Genomic DNA, 18,894 nt, shown 5'->3' on the forward strand with positions numbered 1-18,894 from the left:
TTCTTCTGACCATGGTAGCTATTTCAAGTCACCATTTCAAAGTTATGTGCTTAATGCTTTTCCCCCCACCCCTTCTTGCTTTGCATTATAACACAGCTGCAGGAAGAGTGACAAACACTGTTAATCTCTTGTTTGCTGGCAGTCCATTACAAAGGGGTAAAGCAGGATTTTTCTCCAGCACTGTAAACACTCAAAATTCAGCATTGTCCATTACCTCTTAAACACAGCTGATAACAAGCATCATTAATTAAACTGTGGGAGTAAGTGGGGTTACATAAATTGAAATTAATAATCGGGTGCAAACAGAAATAGAATGCATGTTTCCGAATTGTTTCCTCAGAAACTCCCAAATGTAGCCACGTAGATTAAGAAGGTTTGGCTCCTGTTTCGCTTGTGATGTTTCCACCAATCCTAGGGATAGGTTTAGTCATGGAGTGCTCTTTTAATTTGTTTGCCACATTCTCACATTTTCCGAGAAAAAATGATCAAGTAGGCATTTAATTACTTTAAGAAAATAAATCACTTCCCATAGCCATTGTGTTGCTGCCAAGTCTGTTGCACATAAGCTGCAAAGAACATGAAATATTTCACCACTTGTATTTGAAATACCCACTGTTGAGTCAATTTTGAGCTGACAATGGAGGGAAATGTTGACTCCAGTTTGTAGTTAGGAAGAAGGTGCAGCCTGTAATGGCAAACCAAAACATATTCTGAACTTACTAGAGAATCATCACAGGAGGCTGATAGATATTGTGCTGCACAAGATGTTCATTATTGGCCATTATGTCATATGTAATTACGTCATAATAGCTGGATTCTTGTGTGAACTCACCAAGCATCAGTGAGAGGTACAAATGTCTGAGGCATGATACAAATCAATACTAGCATGTTGTGTTTAGAGCGCTGACATTACATGAGACACCAGCGAGCCCTCAGAGGACTTCAGCATGCCTGACTGAAGTCACAGCAGCCTGTAGCTCTGTTGTCAGGGAGAATCAAGTCAAGACATGCCCATCAACATCTGACAGTGGGAGACAGACGAACTGTACCTACAAATGTTTTTATAATCAAATTAGTTTTATACATTTAAGGGGGATAATTTTATCATTCGACATGAGTAGTATAATTCGCAATTTTCATCCAATTTGAGTTTGAGATTTTACAAGTGAACAATGGCAGCGACTCCCATGAGTGACTACTGGCACTGCAGGCGACTGAGATCACTTTCATGTATAAATAACAGCCACATTGGGCCGTAATTTCACCTCTGGGAAAACACCAATCCACCTGATGAAGACTGATAATCAAAATCTGAAAGAAATCTCCCAAACTCCCAAAAGGTGACACCAAATCCCCCGTGGGCCAAATTGAGCGATGGGTTGGACAAACATCTGCCAAAAGCCACAGTTGAAATCCATATGGCTGGGAGTTAATTGGCGCGCGCAGGCCCGGGCTTGACGCGAGCATGGATACATAACAGCCTGTGTGGGTGGGCAGGGGTGGCTGGAGGTTTGAGGTCGAGCCTCGGTCCCCTCTTGTACCGTTTCACACAGGCGTCCTGGAGGTTATCTGACAGAGAGGGGGGATCTCGGGGCACTTCCTGCAAATGGCATGTTAAATGTCTCATTAACGGCAGTGACCTCAGCCTAATCTATCGGCCATTTCCTTACGGGGTAATGTACTGCAGCCAGAGAGTGACTAATCAGACAGACATGAAGTGATTTAAAATATAGGTCTTTCTGTATAGGTTTTTGTTTTGTCATTGTGTTGTTTCAATCAGAAATATGACATAACAAGAGTGAAGAGGGAACTCTGGTGAGTTTGGCAGGTTTGCTGAAGCCTCAGTAATAAAGAGTCACAGTTTTCCCCCCACAGGTCCTTCCCCCATTGGAGAGGCTTGATTCATTAGGACAGCAGGTCTCTTGAGGGAAATCTCAAGGGTCTTCTAACCATACAAGTGACTGGGATAACATGCAAAAACACTCAGAGAGAGGGAGGACAGACCTTCCTGTACTTCACTGGAGCAGTAGACTACACTGACATCATTTGCATGTATTGTTTTTTCTGTTTTTCGCATTCATTCACGGCAAAACACATGAGTTCTCCCCGTCAACAAATTGCCATAAGTGCTCCACCCCCACCAGCTATGGGAATTTCCATTAAAGGTGTTTGAGTCAGAATCGGCGTACAAATAAATGACGCGCTCCTGGGAAATCACGGCAACAAGCAGATACATGTTAAAACTCAGGAGAGGCTTCTCATTTGAGCTGGAGAGGGCTTCCCAAAATCCAGATGTGGTGGAAGCGCAGACGGGGCTCAGGCCTCCTCACCAGTAATGAAGCAATTAGACAGACAATTATGAACACCTGTGACGCTGATTGGCACCATGCAGCTCCGTCTCCTTCCGCGGTGCTAAAGACGCCTGAATGTTGCTAAAGTTAACCTCTAACAAGGCCTGTAATGACGACGAGAGCCAAAACACACCACACTGATGCTCACACACACACATACACATACACACTCACAGGAGGTTCGCATTAGGAAGACAGGCTCATCCCACACAGCCGGTTGCGTCATGTATTATTGAAACCAGCCCTTGTATAAACACAACTCCAATAAATTGGGGTCTCAATTTTTCTGATTCATTAAGGTTAATGCAGTTTTAATTAGTGCTTGATTTGAAGCCTATTAGACGCAATTTGTAAGTCCTTTTCGGGGACCTGCAAAATGATGTTGCGTGGGATTAATAAGATAAAAGGCACAAGTTGGAATTGTAGTCCCTCCTGGGTTAATGCACAGACTCAGGGATTCCTCTCTTTTCACTGTAACGGCTTGTTTATTTGCACAACTGCTTTCAGGCACATTAAAACAATCTAATGAATAGAGAGCTTTGGCTTCAGGGATTGCATCACCCATTGGATGAACAAATGAAATGGTGGTTATGGCCTGATTAAAAGGATGCTCAGGAAATAGGTTGAAACAGCTGAGGGCTCAATAATTATAAACCATATAATAGGGATTGTGGCAGCTTTTCACCTATCAGAGCAACTTAACAGCTCATTCCTGATGTTCCTGTTGCTGTTTTCAATCAGATTTTGAGGTATGGTCAAGAGTAGAACTGATGCTCACTTCGAGCACCATCAGAGATGTAGGAATTTCAAACTGAGTGCACATGAACAAACAAAAAACACTTAACCCCTTCTGTTAAGGGACTCTATGTAAGTTATTACGGGGTGTGGGGGTTCAAAAAAGGGGGAGGGCGATGTATTTTTAAAAGAAGGTGGACTACATTGTTTTGGGAGAGCGGTGGGGTGTTTCAACTTTTTTCTATCCCGGATTTATTCTGGAGTGAAAATGTTGTGGTGCTTACTACCACAAAAGTTGCTGCATAGGCCCAGTTGACTTATGTATTGGCTATAATAGGCCTTACCATTTACCATCTAAAAATAAAAAATAAAGAGGGGCTGTATTTTCACGATTTTGTTGTATTTTCAAAAAATAAGTTAAGTTTTTTGGTAAATCAAGGGTAGAGTCCAATATATAGCCCTCACTTGCTTTTTTTTTCTAAACATATATCAAATAAAAGATTCAGACCACCACCTGACCCCGGTGATTTTCGTACAGTCCCTAAGCATTTAGACGTTGTAAGCAGCTTAAGAGAAATAGACAAGTGTTTGTTAGTGTATCTGTGAACACTTAAAACTCATTTAACAATTAGAAGCATTAGCATGATAAGCATTTGAAACTGGTATATTAACAGTTTATTAATAATTAATATAGAAAAGACAAAAAAACAAAGAGTTTGAGGAAATTGTCAATCTTAAAAAAACAAAAACAAATTTGGGACGTAAAGCTTACGAGAGACTTAAGGAGAATGTACTGGCCAAAACAATATTACCATCATTCACTCCTAAGTCATTTGTGGTTTTTATGGAGTATGAAAATCTGTACGTGATAAAATCAAGTTGGTATCACCAAGCAAAATGGAAAATAAGATTTACAAACTAATGAAAGTTCAGGAATAAACTGGCAGATAAGAAATAATAAGGGTCCTAAAATAGATCCTTGTGGTACACCACATGTTATATGAACTGGTTACTGGCTAACAAAATATCATGATTAATGGTGTCAATGCTTTAGAAAGATCTTTAAGGTAGCAAGTGCACATTTATTGCTTACTTTTACAATATATACTATTTTTTTATTTATAACAATAAATTAATAGTATATACTGTAAACGTATTTAATAAATACTTGAACTACTTGGAAATCCATTTAGATGACAACTTTTTCATTTATTTTGTCAATCTTTTATTATCTGTTTATACACCAGTTATAGATATGTCAAAGACTTTATAGTGGTTGACAAATACATTAATATACACTTAAAATGTCTGAAAAATATCTGCTTACAACTGCCTTTAATTTTGTTATAATGTGTTATAAACATGTATCAGCTGTTTATATATTTCTAATGAATGCTTAACTGTAGAGTTACATTTTTAGTCTTTGTTTTATATGTCAACTTACACTTTATTTTTTGAAGGTTGTGATTTGAGCTTTTTACATTGCTAACTGGCTTAGTTTCTGAACAGACATAAATTATAGTCAGTTTTTGCAATAGAAATACAACATAAATTAATCACCTCTTTAATTTGTTACTGTGACATAGTGATGCTTGATTTCTAAAAAAAAAAAAAAAAACCACCAGAGGTATACTTCATCACAGGGTGCATTTGTTAATATCACCAAGGTGTATCTTCAAATATTGAAACTAGAAGCCGTAACTTACGAGGAGACCTTAAATGTGGCACAAAACAGTCTGATCATCCTTTCATCTTAAATTCAGCTGGGCCACACGGGTGTTTTGAAAGCATCTTTCTTTGCTCTCATACAATGTAAAACATCAAAACCAGAGCAAACAGTTAATAGCCCCCTCAGCTCCAGTATGAGTGATAGTGAGCAGGCTTTTGAAACGGTATCAGTGCAGTGGAGATGGCTGAAAATTACAGGAAGAGAGTGTAGAGCTGAACTGCTGACAGCAGGAGTCACAATACATTAGCAGATCCTCTAACTGGCTGCTCTTTCTGCATGACATTCCCACTGTACTGAGTTGAATTGTTAACACACATTGTTTGACATTGTCACAGCTACATTTTTCCCCTCTGTAGGCAGGAAAATTGTGCTCCAACAAGGTTATGAGACAGGTGGAACTCCAGCATTTGGCTCGCAGGTTGTGGTGGTGGAGCTCGCAGTTTTGCATGTTTGTAAATTGCCACCAGAAGTGAATAAAATGGTCCCATGTGTAAACTCCAGCTCTGTGGGCCCACTTCAGAGACCTGAGATCAATTTTGGTGCATTTATTCTCTGAGAGAGGCACACAATGGGAGTTCGCTGAAGATCAGTTTTCAATTGGATAATAGGGTTGTGAAAAGAGGGGATCTAGAGGGCATTGCTTTCACACATTCTTATGGCTTCATATCTCTGTAACACGAACCGTGTACCTCCATAAGCCTTTTTTTCCCCTAAATCAAATTCAATTTGCACCTACAGGACTGTTAGTCTTGCACTACTACATTGTCAGACCATATTGAAGCTCCTCTTAATGAGATATTCAAACATATAATCAAATTGAATTGAATTATGTCTCTGTTTTCTTTTAATTTTACAGTCATTTGCATCCAAAGTCCCTCTTATGTTTCAACCCAGGCAAGACGTTTTTTTTTCTGCTGTTTATCTATCTATCTATCTATCTATCTATCTATCTATCTATCTATCTATATATATATATATGTATTTACGTATAGTATATATAGTACAATATTGATTGTATTACATTAGTGTAGAGAGCAGCTGGTTGAGGTCTAAAAGGTGCTGCTGACTCTGTCCTCCTCTCTCCTTTAACCCACAGCAGCCACTAGATGGGGTATGATAACCACAGAGAGGCTCTCCCAGTGGGACGCCCTTAACTGTGGTGGGTGCTTCTTCTCATGGGAGAGATGAGGAGAGGAAATTGTCTGCCAAGTTTACCACAGATCCCTATCAGCTTCTCATTTGTTTTTATTGTTTCTTTCCAATTCAAATAACTCTCAAACTAATCTAATGTTTGACTCTTAGAATGAGGTATTAATTGCACAGGGACAGTAACAGTAAAAGTCAGCTGTAAAAGACTCCACTGGCACTATTGCTGATGCAGTTTTCTTGGATGAGATTGGTTATCAGTTTCCAGTAGCTGCAGATTTTAATCGGTATAAAATGCTCATTAATTCAATTAACCTCATAGTTTTGCAATTTAGAGCTCCAGATTTTTCCATTTTTTATTGAAATATTTCACTTCCTACAAGAACAACTGATATTACAAGTTTTTGCACATTTTAAATGTATTTGATAAGAAGGAAACAACGTTGTCATTTCTACTGCATTAAATAATAGTAAACTGTGTCATCCAGTTGATTTAAGAAGGTTAAGTAGGGTTCAAAAACACTTGATTTAACAGTTTGTTTTACTTTTGTGACTGAAGATAAATACAAGTATTAATACAGCTCCTGTCCATTTGAGTGCTTTTCAATTTCTATTAAATAGTTCAAAAGGCAGAAACACATTTGTTTTTTTCCTGCTGAAACGCAAACTAATAAAGTTGACGTCTAATTTAACTTAAATTTGAAGCTTTAATGTACTTTAATTTAATTTACATTAATTGCTAGGTTTCAATTAGTTCCCACATTTGAGTTAGAGTGCACACACTACAAACACACAGACCGTCTTCTTACAACCAACGATGTCTTGCCGTGACATGACTCCCTCGTCTCTCTGCTTGATCTAACACATGTACAGTGAACTGTAAAGCAGGGAAATAAACATGAAAATGTTTACTCTTTAAAACCTCACCTCTGAGTATCTAAAGTCTCATTTCTAATATCAGAAAACAAATTAAAACAGATTAAAATGTGTGAACCAAAATGTATCTTTTCAAAGACTTTTTTCGCAAAAAAAAGGACAATAATAAAAGTACTTGACAACTCTGATGGTGATATTACAATAAATAAAAAGAGATTTTATGTTTCTTAAATTTGTTAACTGACTCCATTACAATGCTTGGAACGGCTAGATTGAGATCATCATTGTGTTTACTGTGTTAGTGGTGCCCAAACTCGGGCTCAGGGACTGCCATGTGTCCCACAGCAGCTCCCCAGTATAAAAAGGACATATTATTTAAGTCATTAGAGTTTTGACCTGTAATAAGATCAAAATGAGCGACTGCTCTGATCTGAATTTTCATCTATTATCTCCTACCGTTCAGAAAAATAACAAATATCTTCAGTTGAGGATCTCTCAACTGCATCTATTTGCAGTGTTACACATTCAACACCATGCTGTCAAACAAAACAATTATTAAGAACGGAAAATATGTGGGGAGTGAAATGTTAATTTGTCTATTGAATTTGAATTTCATTTATAAAACCCAGCTGGATTACTTGTGATCATTAATTGAAACCATGACTGTTTTTATGAAGAGCGTCGACTCTCTCGGTGCTCATGATTGGTTGAAATCAGTCAAAATTCATAACATTTACTATATTTGAGCCTGCAGTCCTTCAAACGGTTAAACAAATATTTTGGGGTAAAAGATGACCTCTCATAATTGCATTTCTCCCCTGCTTGTGAAGACTATTTTCAAAGGCTACTGTAGTGTACAAGTGTGTGTGCATGCGTGTGTGTGTGTGATACAGAGAGAGATCTCTGAGTATACGCAGCAACATGTTTTTCTTGTAAATCATTTCAGACAAATTCGCACAAGTATAATTTCTCCGGCCAGTCACCAAGTTTTTTGATTGCAAAACTATTGTTATAACTATCAAAATCAGCAAAAATGTCAAATCACCTTTTAAATCCTGTTGGAGACATAACTTTGGACTGATCACACATTCCTCCACTTTTATTGAGATGTTCCTGAAATTTTAAAATATTCGCATCAGAGCCGATAGTAATAACTCTGTGGTAGTTTATTCTAATGATCCGGGCAAAAGGGAACATATTCTGATTTATCTGCATCATTGCTTTAAATGGTTCACAGACAGTTCATTCACATCAATGGCCAAAATAGATTTATTTTACTTGGGGCACCTATGTCAACAGTAGTTACAAGAATTACTCTGGATGCGATCCCATTATAGGATGTCAAATATTTTGATGCTATTGGTAAATGGCAGAATGGTGTGCAGGACAACAACTGGATGGCAATTCTGCAATTTCTGGATCAGAATAAAAAAAATATACAGCCTGTCTGCTCACCTTTGCAATCTCAGGGCTCACCCCAGCCGGCAATGTAATACTGAACAATGAATTTTAAATAAAGTCAAACATTTGCTTCATGCTCCTCCACAGTTTAAACAAGACATTTCTGATGGAGACGTGTGGATTTATTGTAAGTAAGAGATATAAGAGATAACTTAATCCCCAATTGGATTGTAAACCCCACCTCCACTTCACATGGCTCCACCCCACCACACCGCTTCCTTGACCTTTTGTCTCATTTCTCGGCGGGTAATGAATGCTTTCGGACTATTTCAGACGAAAAGATCTTGCACATAGTCCCGAGCATTGGAATGTCATATCAGAAAATCACCCAATCAGCATGCTGGTGTTGAGAGCAAACAGAGAGTGAGGCCGCAGCTCGCACAGAACAGTGGTGGACTGGGTCGTCTGGATGTCAATATAATAGACTGGCTTATGATGTGTAAATAACACACCACTTAATGGTCCTCTCTCACTCTGTCAGAGCATTTTGAATCACATGGGGGGCAGCATCTTCCTCTCCACTCCAGAGGGTCTCGTCATCCACTATTCATCCATCTCGTCTCTTTCATCCACAGAATATCACGACAGAGGCTAAAAAGATTTTGAAAAACTGAGATTATGTGAATTTACAATGATATTACAAGATGTAGTGACAATATAACTGTTTATTTATGTTGGTTGTGTTAAAGAAGTGAAATATGTGTCTTTCTATGCAAATGTAAAATACATTTCCCTGCTTCTGTTATTCCCACCTCTCTCTCCTCTGTCTCTTTGTTTTTTATCTCCTCTTATCCTGAGGGACACAACAGTACAAAAACTAAATTACATAAGATATATCATATAAACAAACAAAAAAAAGATTGATGGGGTATCACAAAAATAGTTTCTGACATAAATCTGTTGTGTTAGTACTTTATGTGCAACAAAGAAAACATGTTGCCTTCAAAATGTAAATTTCAGAGACAAAGTGAACCTTTACTGAAGCTACTTACCAAATTAATTCATTTAAACAAATACATTGGCAACTTTAACAACTTTTATGTATCTTTAAATGATTATTTGTTATAGTTGCAGATCCATGTCAATTCCCTCACTGAATTAACTGTAATATTCAATGGTATAGTTGTACGTTCCTTTAATCCATAGAATGATTTATATAACATTTGTGTCAAAAGTGTGAACAGATGTGAGTCTAAATGTTTTAAATTAAATTAACATTTGTGCCTCTTATCCATATTTTGCATAATTCATTTTAATTCCAAATGTGCTTAAACACTCGTAAAACTAAATACAAGTCATTTAATTATTCACTTCTTGTTTGCCTCTAAACTTTGCTATTTGTTGTTTAACCAGAATAAATACACCTAAATAATTTTTGACTCCCTGAATCTCAACATTAAAATTCAGCATTTACTAAACATCATAATTAATTCTGCCAGATGAATGAATACATGCAGGGTGGCAGACATATTTAAAAAATATTTACAAAACAAATATGCCCCAGAGACATACTCTGACACAAAGGGTAATACTTTTTGTGAATTAATAATTACAATACATACTTTTTCTTACAAGTGTTTGATGTTGGGCGTCCTTACAATGGTGGTAAACACCATGACATTTATAGCAATAGCCTTGAAATTACAAGACTAAGTCAATGACACACTCTCACTGTGTATTTGCTTTATTTGTTTACAAATTTGAACAATTTTGACATTAATACAATGCAATCCTTTCTGTGTTAATTACACACTCTGCAGCATGCAGATGAGGTGGAGCTGCCTGTAGTTAAAAGTTAGAGGAGAGCATCGCCACCAAAATAAAAGAAGTACGACTACAGTTTGAATGTAATGTGAGGATAAAGACACACAGGTAAATACAGGGCTGAAGTCAGTTGTATAAGCTGTAACACTTGGATAATAACTTTCATGATGACAAGTCATTCACACCTGCTGATGACATACATCAGGCATCATTACTGTCCCCTCCATTATAGACCTATAGTATATGTGATACTCTCCCCCTGCAGTAATAAATAGATGTGACCTCAGTGAACGTATCACTCATGAGCCGTCTTTGATTTGGTCACTATTTCCGTCGGACCCAGGAGACAGCAGCAGTTCCCACATCCACTGACCTTGGAGTCTCTTTAGAGCTCTTTCCAAACCCGCTGCTCAAGGTTGCATCCAATCTGTCTGTTGTTTTTCTACATTAGCAAACCTCAACCCTCCGTCACCCCGCGAGCCCCTCTTGAAAACTAACACCTGAGTGTAAGGGCTGTAGTGAGAGGTGGCGTGGGAGTGCAGGGTTGAGGCAGGTCAGATAGGGTGATCAAAAACAAAGGAGAAGGATAAAAAATATAATTTTACCTCCCCCATAATCCCGGACCTCCAAGAATGACCTTTGATCTTGCAGCATGTGTGGTATGCTGAGCCGCCTGCTCGTGCTGCATGCCGCTCTGATCCTGGGAAGCAATCACCGAGCGCGCTGCTATCAGAAAGGCTGCTGGGGAAACACTCTAAGCCCAAGTCTGGAGGTGAGCGCCGAGCAAAAAGCAAATGTGCAGGGATGGAAAAAATAACCAAGTGCAGCCAACCACATAGAAAGCCTGATGGGCCAGAGCGCTGCATGATAAAGGTAAAGTGGATACTGTATCTACAACACAGGCTGAGGACAGCTGTGATTCAACACCACACAAAAATTGAACGATCTTAACTGGTGAAATGTTGTCTGAAAGAAGAGAATTATTTCACACAATATTTCAATTAAGAACTACAACAGTGTAGTATAATGCTAGTTTGTATGAGTCAAAATGACATGAAAATGTTACTCATTAGCATTTTTTGAAATGGAAAATGAACACCTTATGCGATTATAATGTTTGTTGTGGTTGAAATAACTTTGAAATATACTTTTTTAAAAGAACATTTCGTACATAATTGACACAGAGATATGTTTCCTGAATGTTTTATATGTTTTCAAAGGTGTCAAGTCCAACCAGTGAATCTGTAATCACTGCTTCACAAGCTCCATCTCAGGGCCTTGGGCATGGCAAATTCCCGGCATGTGCGTTTATTTGATTGTTTAAGAGCTATTTCCGGAAACCAAGTTTTGGACGGCCAGGAGCTGCCTTGTAACAATTATGGGGTTAAATGGCAGTTGGCCACACAGGAGGGCATTTGCCTGCTGGCAACCCCTTCCTGCTCTGCAGAGGTCAGAGGTCACAGACTTTTCAGGAAAAGTCCATTTCTCAAGCACCCTGAAACAGGTGGAGACGCGGACAGCCCTGTTTACTCAAACAGCACAGGGAAAATGGGAAAGATTAAAACCAATGTAAATGCTTGGTGAGAATAACTGTACTATGGACTTTTTGGCTTTTTTTTGTTTAGTATACAATACACTGATTATTTCAGAATTCATAAGCATCTTTTTAAAGTACAGCTTTTTTTCATCTTTTATTCAAACTTTATACAAGAAGCTTTTTCATCTGCAGGTCATAATTTAAAGCAACTTTGATTGAATGAGAAAGACACACTTGTGTGACGTGACGATGTAATTGCGAAGTTACAAGTGCTAATAGCGGTGTAAAAAGGAGAGGAGTAACTTTTTCCAAAATATAAGAATGTTTTCACAACTGCATTTATAGATCTTCAATCAATAGGAAAGAGTTAATACACTGAATTAAAAGAAAAAAAGGGCAAAAGGCAACTCGGCCGAACTCGACCCCTCAGTGCTCTCACTATTTGGATTGGTTAAATCGCTGGGACCTGGAGCTGAACCCATCAGGAAGGGCTTAAGTGTTTAGGATTAGGGATCTAAAAGGCATTTGGAGGCCCTGAATCAAACCCACAGGACCGGGGCGGAGGCAAGCCTTGGTGTTTGGCCTGCTCCGTAATCAAACGGGGGAGCTAGGACCTTAGCACACCTGCAGGAAGGGCCCACAGCAAAGAAAAAGGTCCCAGCAAGAGGGGCAGGCGAGGCGGCTGGGCTTTTTTCCCCGGCTGCAGAGTGACAACAGCTGGGGTGGTGTATGGTGGTGTAGCCCAAGGGCAAGGTCAGCACGGCGGACCGGGGGGGAACAGCGGCAGGATTGTTTTCACTCCACTAGTGAAAACAGCAACCGTGGAGATGGTGAATGTGCCAGCTGTGCTTGTGGATTTCTAGTCCACAGCCTGACCCCATATTAACACTATGAAGGGAAGCTGGATCGCTAATGACCAGTGGCCTCTGGCCTCACCTGAGCTCCTCCCATACAGCAGCCAGACCTCTGGACACACTTTGAGCGCATGTAAGGAGACTTCACGCTATTAATTCACACTCTGGATGCATTACATTGGTATTTATAAATTACATGTAGATTACTTTTATTGTATGAATATTTAGTTGCATGTTTTGATTCTCTTTTTTGTACATAATTTGAAAATCCCACATCTACATTAAACTAGAAACTGCTATTACAACTAATTCTACTCCCTCTAATAAAAATAATTTCATATTTTAAAAATCATATTGAAAAATGTGATTTAATTTAGAGGAAATTTCTGGGATAGGTTGGTGTGTGGTTGCAGCACACAGAGAGTCAACCTGAATCCATCCATGAAAGCGTCAGGATTCACACATGTCCCCGGGCCTAATTGGTCTGGACAGTTAACATCAAAGAAGCTGGGCTTTATATGTAATCTGTTCGCTCCTCTGCCACATTCTCATGCCGGCGCTTTTTTTATATGTTCAAACGTTGTAATGAAGGTCATTCTCCATCAATTCACTTTGATCTAAAATGGCAAAAATTTTGCATTTTAATAAAAATTTTCTTCATTGCCTCCACCGCTCAGTTCGCTGTCTTCTTGTCTGCACACCCTTTCCCTCACTTTTTCATTTTCTCTCTCTCTCTCTGGCTCTCTTTCTTCTAGTCTTTATTTTTTTCCCTCACAGTGTGTGCAAACAACCCGTACAGCCTGTGTGAGGTAAATGAGACTATTTTGAAAGGTAGATCACAATAAAAATATGCTGTGAGTCTCATAATGCAGCCTCTGACATGTCCTAACACCTGCAACAGATATATAATTAAACTGTGTGAAAGTACCATGCTTTATAATGATTAGCTGCTTTTATGGATAGTACAGAGTCAATTATGTGTAAAGTATAAAAAAAAATTTTCATGGTAATAAAATTCGCCTCTGTGGAAATTCCCTCATAGCAGACTAAAGATTATCATTTAGCCTCTTAAATTGGGAGAGGTTTGTTGACTTTGTTTATTGCCATGCCAGTCCCACTCAGTGGAAAACGACTGTAATAGTCTCTTGGAATTCTCCTATAAATATTACATTTGCTCCTGGATGAAAGTTGCACATCACGGCATGCTCGGGCACCGTCTACTGCAGCAGCTGTGTGTTTCTATCAGTCTGTTATAATGAGAAATCAACTGTCTGCAGATCAGCTGCTGAAATGCTGTAACGAGCCATGAGCGCTAATACTTGAGGATCAGTTGCACTGGATGAGGCGGCTTTATCCAGTTATTAGGGTAATGTAATGGAGTCTCCTAATCCAAACCCACCAAACCCTTCCACCGTAGGGGGCACAATAGTGAGGCAACACGTTATTCCAGCACAAAGCTGACTTCCCCGCTAATATAGCAGGACACTGAGGCTCGCGGCCTGTTCAAACAAGTCCTTCACACTATCTCCCATAAAATGATTTTCTCCCTTCTTTCTCTCTCCCCCCCTTTTTCCCAACTAACTCTCCCTCTCTCCAACAAACGCTCTGCTGGCAAGGCATATTCTACGCTCCTTAATGCCAAATTAAACCCCAACTCTTTTATTTTAAATGAGAAAAGGCAAAAGAGAGTGCTGACAATCTTGATTAGGCCAAAGAGAAGGAGGGGAGAGAAGAGGAGCAAAAATTAAACGGTATTAAAAAATATAGAACATTACATTAATGCCGTCCGGCACAATTGGTGCTAATTGGCAGATAATCCAGGAGCTCTGGGCTGCCTAATGCCGGGCTGAGTATAGGAACAAGCCGGGCCTCTTGTCCTCTCCCACCACAGAGTCCTACAAGCCACGGGATGGGGTCAGAGCGCGGTGGAGGGGGAGGGATTAGCACTGGCATTGTTGGCTCTTTCTACTGGAACATGACCTTGACGAGAGTTTGGTTCACCCCCCGTTCTTCCCAATATTCCAGCAACATGAACTTTAATAGGAGCGTAATGGGCAGTTTTAGAGTGCCAAGAGAAACACATGAAACAGAGAGAATAAAACCTGACATTCCAACACCTTTGAATTCGAACCCACTTGGGAAACGACCTCTCGGAATAGAGTTCGCACTATATTTACGCAACCCCACGCTGCAAATAGCTTCTCAAATTAGGATTATGTATAAATCTGATGAGCAGAGTAAAAGGGAATTTGTGATTAATGCACACACACAAGCTTATAAAAAATAAATTTTGTCAAAAAGGAATGAAAACTGTTTATCCTGGATGCTGCGAGTATTAGAGCAACGACTTTAATAACACTCCGTGCTCAGAAACAGCTGTTCCATCTACAACAATAAAGTTAAAGTGTGCCAAAACAAGAGTGGTGATCCAAATTGCTGTGGGAAAGCCAGTAAATGTTATGTGTTTTGAAAATGGTTCAGATAATCTTTATCCTAATCCCTTAATTGGGAGTCAATATGGTCTCCAGTGAACATACAAAGCGGCTGGCTGGAAGGAACTCAGGACAGAAAAGAAGCTCTTAAGGGGGACCATCTACACCTGGGCGCTGAGTGTGCTTTTCACTACTCTGAGGAGGCTTTCAAGCAAGTCCTTGGCTGTGAAAGTTCCCATGTTAAAAGCACTACCTATTACGGTATATCCGAAAGAGATGTATTTCCGCACAGTGTTTGAAGATTTCCCATTTGCATGAAAAAAGGGGCTCGGCAAAACTGTAACTTGTGAACTGATCAAAAGCCAGAGGCCGTTCTCGAGTTGAATGGCTTTCCCCCTTTGACACGAAAGAGGCTCTCTTGAGGCGCCTTCACGGCGGTGGCCTTGGAGGTTAGGAAAATGTAGCCTCTCAGACCAAACGGGACTATTCTCTGGAGTCTGGACAACACTCGAGTCTGCAGTGATAGAAAAGAGCCGGTTTGCCGCTGTGGATCAGTACTTCAACAGGCCTCACTAACATTCCATAAGAGGGCTTTTACTATTGCAATGGGCGGCCTTTCATGTTGAGAGGAGTGTGTGTGTGTGTGTGTTTGTGGTTGTGTATATGTGTTTACATATGCACACCTATGCATTCTAATGGCTGGGCTGTTTTTGACAAGCTAACATTATTTGAAAATGATAATAAATTGCAAAGCAAATAGTAGTTTAAAATTTAATCAACATATTGTTCCCAATTTAAGAACTAGAATTTTAAGATTGCTAGTGTTGGAAAAGTCATTGTTAAACCTCTTGTTAGGAGTTTTGAAACATAAGAAAGTATAGCCATGCAAAGGAAAATAAATGCCTTAATAGGGGTCTTGCAGGTCACACACATCATTGGCTAAATGTATATTGGCGCAATCCGCTCTTGCAAACATCTTCAAAGTGGAATGAAGAGCGATAAGAAGCCGGAGCATTTGTTATTCTTTCCAGGTCTGTTGAATGTGTTTTGACTAGATGCTTTTCTTGGGAGAGGAGGAGCTGTGATGGTTGGGAGAGGGCTTCACACCGACGGCATGTTCGCCGCTCTGGACTGATGGGCGAGTGAAGCTCAGTGATTGTCAGGCCAATCCAGCCACAACGCACAGACCCTTCCCACTCCCCTCCTCCCCTCTGTGACTCAGCTGGTTTCACTTAGCGAACATGGAGAGAGGGGGTCAAGGGGTCATACCATGACCTCATCAAATTAGCCCCAACCGAGTGAGGTGTTTAGCACGAGTTAAAACAAGTAATCTGAAGGGCATTAAATGCAAATGCAACGACCATATGCCCACTTCAAACACGGACAGCTCCCATCCAGCCGCGCTCCCCCTTTCGCCCTCTCACACACACACAGCGGAACCATTCACATGTCTCACAGAGTGGGGGGCTGTTAAAATGACAATGGGTTTCTGTCATGCCGACCAGGTGCAAAACATTTCAACTGCTGGCCCAGTCCTGAGCTGTTTGATATCTGTTAACAGAACATTTGCAACAAAAGTCTGCAACTGAATTACTCTCAGCCTTTGATAATAGATATCTCTTACATATATGTATTCTGTGCATCGATATCTCTTTTCATCCTGACCTTAAACTTGAAATATGTAAATAAAGGGGGAGATGCTTAGAAAGGTTATCCAGCAGTTCAGGGAGGAGAAGAAGAAAAAAGAGAGAAAATGCTGGGGTAATACTTGTGCCGTGCTTCGTAAACGCTACGCCATGTGTCCCTGTTAGTGGGAGCGAGGGCCCGGTCAGGCTGTGAAGATTATGGGCGAAGACTGATTTTGCCCCCTCGGGCGGTGGCCGGGCTGGGAACATGTGGCAGCTCATATATGCTAATAAGCACCTGTGGAGAAGGGGGAGAGGGAGCAGAAAAACCCCCGCCGGGCTCTACAGCCATGCCACCTGCACAGACCTCCACTGTGCCTCACTGGGACTGAGAAACCTGACGGACCTAACTACCACTCAAATGCAGCACTGGAGAGCTGGAAGAGCTAGCAAATAATCTCCACTGACGACAAATGAAAGTGGTAATCTGGGTTTTATTTGTGAGATATCTTCTTGCTGTGTGTTTTTGTGCCAGAGATCACTCAAGCAAATACTTATGCGTAGGAGTGTTCTGTACTTTCTTTTCCTGGTATTTATGACTTTTTGCAGGTGGTGTTATTTTCTTTTGGCTGTCACTGTTCATCTTAGACCCCAACCGACTCTGTTTTTAGGGATGATGCTGTTCCAGATACTGGGGAGTTAAAAATTCTGAAAACGACATATCGGTGATCCAACACAGACAAGGATATGTAACGGAGGCGGGATATTTTACAGTTTAACTATAAACTATATTGTGTAAAATTACATCAGTGCAATGAAACAATAAACTCCACTAGTTACTAACTTAACTTTTTCTGCACTATAATCTCTATCAGACAACATCTACACCAATACTGATACATCTGTGATAGGCCAGTATCGACAGGCCTGTAACCGATGTCAACCGGGCTCTAGTTCATGCTTCAAGTTCTTCCTTTGTTTAGTGTGAACAAATATGTTGCCGCTGCTGGAAATGTTAAATGTATCACTTTCTATGCAGCAATAGCAAAACTCAAATGGATTTGAACGAAGCTATCAGTAACGTATTTATCATTTTTGAATTATACTAATTTTGAACTAGTGACGACTGCTGTGATAAGTGTGCAGCTTGTACTGTACACCGTCTGAGTTTACAAAACTCTCAATGACACAAAATAACACTTCTGAAATGTGTCATGAGTAGCACATTCAGGCCCGCGGAGACTCGTATAAAAGTCCCACTTGTTCCAAGTCGATAGTGTGTGTGTGCAGCGCAGATTTCCAGCCTTCATCTCATTCAAAACGGCGCACAGCTGCTGACGAGGAATGTGAGAGCAAAAAGAAGACATTGTGGGAGAGCGCCCTCCTGTCAATCAAAAGAAGTCTTATTAAATTTGTTTAAGCTGTGAAAGCATTTTGAAGAAAAGAAACAATGTTCCTCATGACCACCAATTTTCCTGGACAACGTTTCCAATCAGACAAATTTTTCTTCAAATTAAGACGGGAAGAGTATTAGATTCATTTTTCCCCATAAAAAACGACTACATCACTAACTGAACTCCCAAATCCACATGAATAGATTCTTTATTTCTACAGCCTTGAAAACTGATAAATAGTTATCACTGCGAAGGATTTAGATGAAGTTCATACGTAACAGTGAGCCCATACGAGTTCCTCACATGCTCTGTCTCATGTCAGTAATGTATCTCAGCAGCACATGTTTATATGTGTGAGAAACGAGCAAATACCTAAACGTCGACTTAAAGAATCAGCCGTCGATGTCTCCAGTTTATGAATCTTGCTTGCTTGTTCTCCCATCTGAGTTCTCTATAAACCACATTAAAACCTGTCACTATTTAGAAAATATGCAGCTCTGTAATCTTCAGAAATCTGCTTTGAGCCATGAGTGATGTACTTATGCATTTTTCAATGGCCAAACGTAGCAAGCTAATCAGCCTCCAGTGATTTATGGGATTTCATATTTTTCACATCTGGATTCCATATATAAAGGAATATTTAAGACACCACTTTACTACACTCTGCATACTTTATTGACAATCGGAGTGTTTCCCCACAAATATCCTCCTCCCTAGGATTCAGGAGGTGGAGGAGGGCTGTTCTGCGCGACTGTGTGGAGATAGCGTGTCCAAACACTGCTGAGGAGGCAACAATCACTAACATGAAGCAATAACTTTACTGTAATTTAGCCCAAACTCTTTGGAAATGACTCTCAGCTCTTCCGGCAATTTCACACAATCTATATAAGCAAATGAAAAATATTTATATTCAATATTAGAAAGACGTTTTAGACGTTTATCCAGAAACTATAACCTCCTCACTCAAAACGACACTTCAAATAAACTTTT

The 18,894-nt window shown here is 39.9% G+C and overlaps 1 protein-coding gene across 3 annotated transcripts in view; it reads right to left on the reverse strand.

The window, feature by feature from the left end:
- The window catches only part of pik3ap1 (phosphoinositide-3-kinase adaptor protein 1), a 98,714-nt gene that overhangs the window by 66,952 nt on the left and 12,868 nt on the right, over positions 1 to 18,894 (reverse strand). The gene's annotated exons all lie outside the window — the stretch shown is intronic.

The sequence above is a fragment of the Pagrus pagrus genome (assembly GCF_965226575.1).
Source record: "Pagrus pagrus genome assembly, chromosome: 15".
Lineage (NCBI taxonomy): Eukaryota > Metazoa > Chordata > Actinopteri > Spariformes > Sparidae > Pagrus > Pagrus pagrus.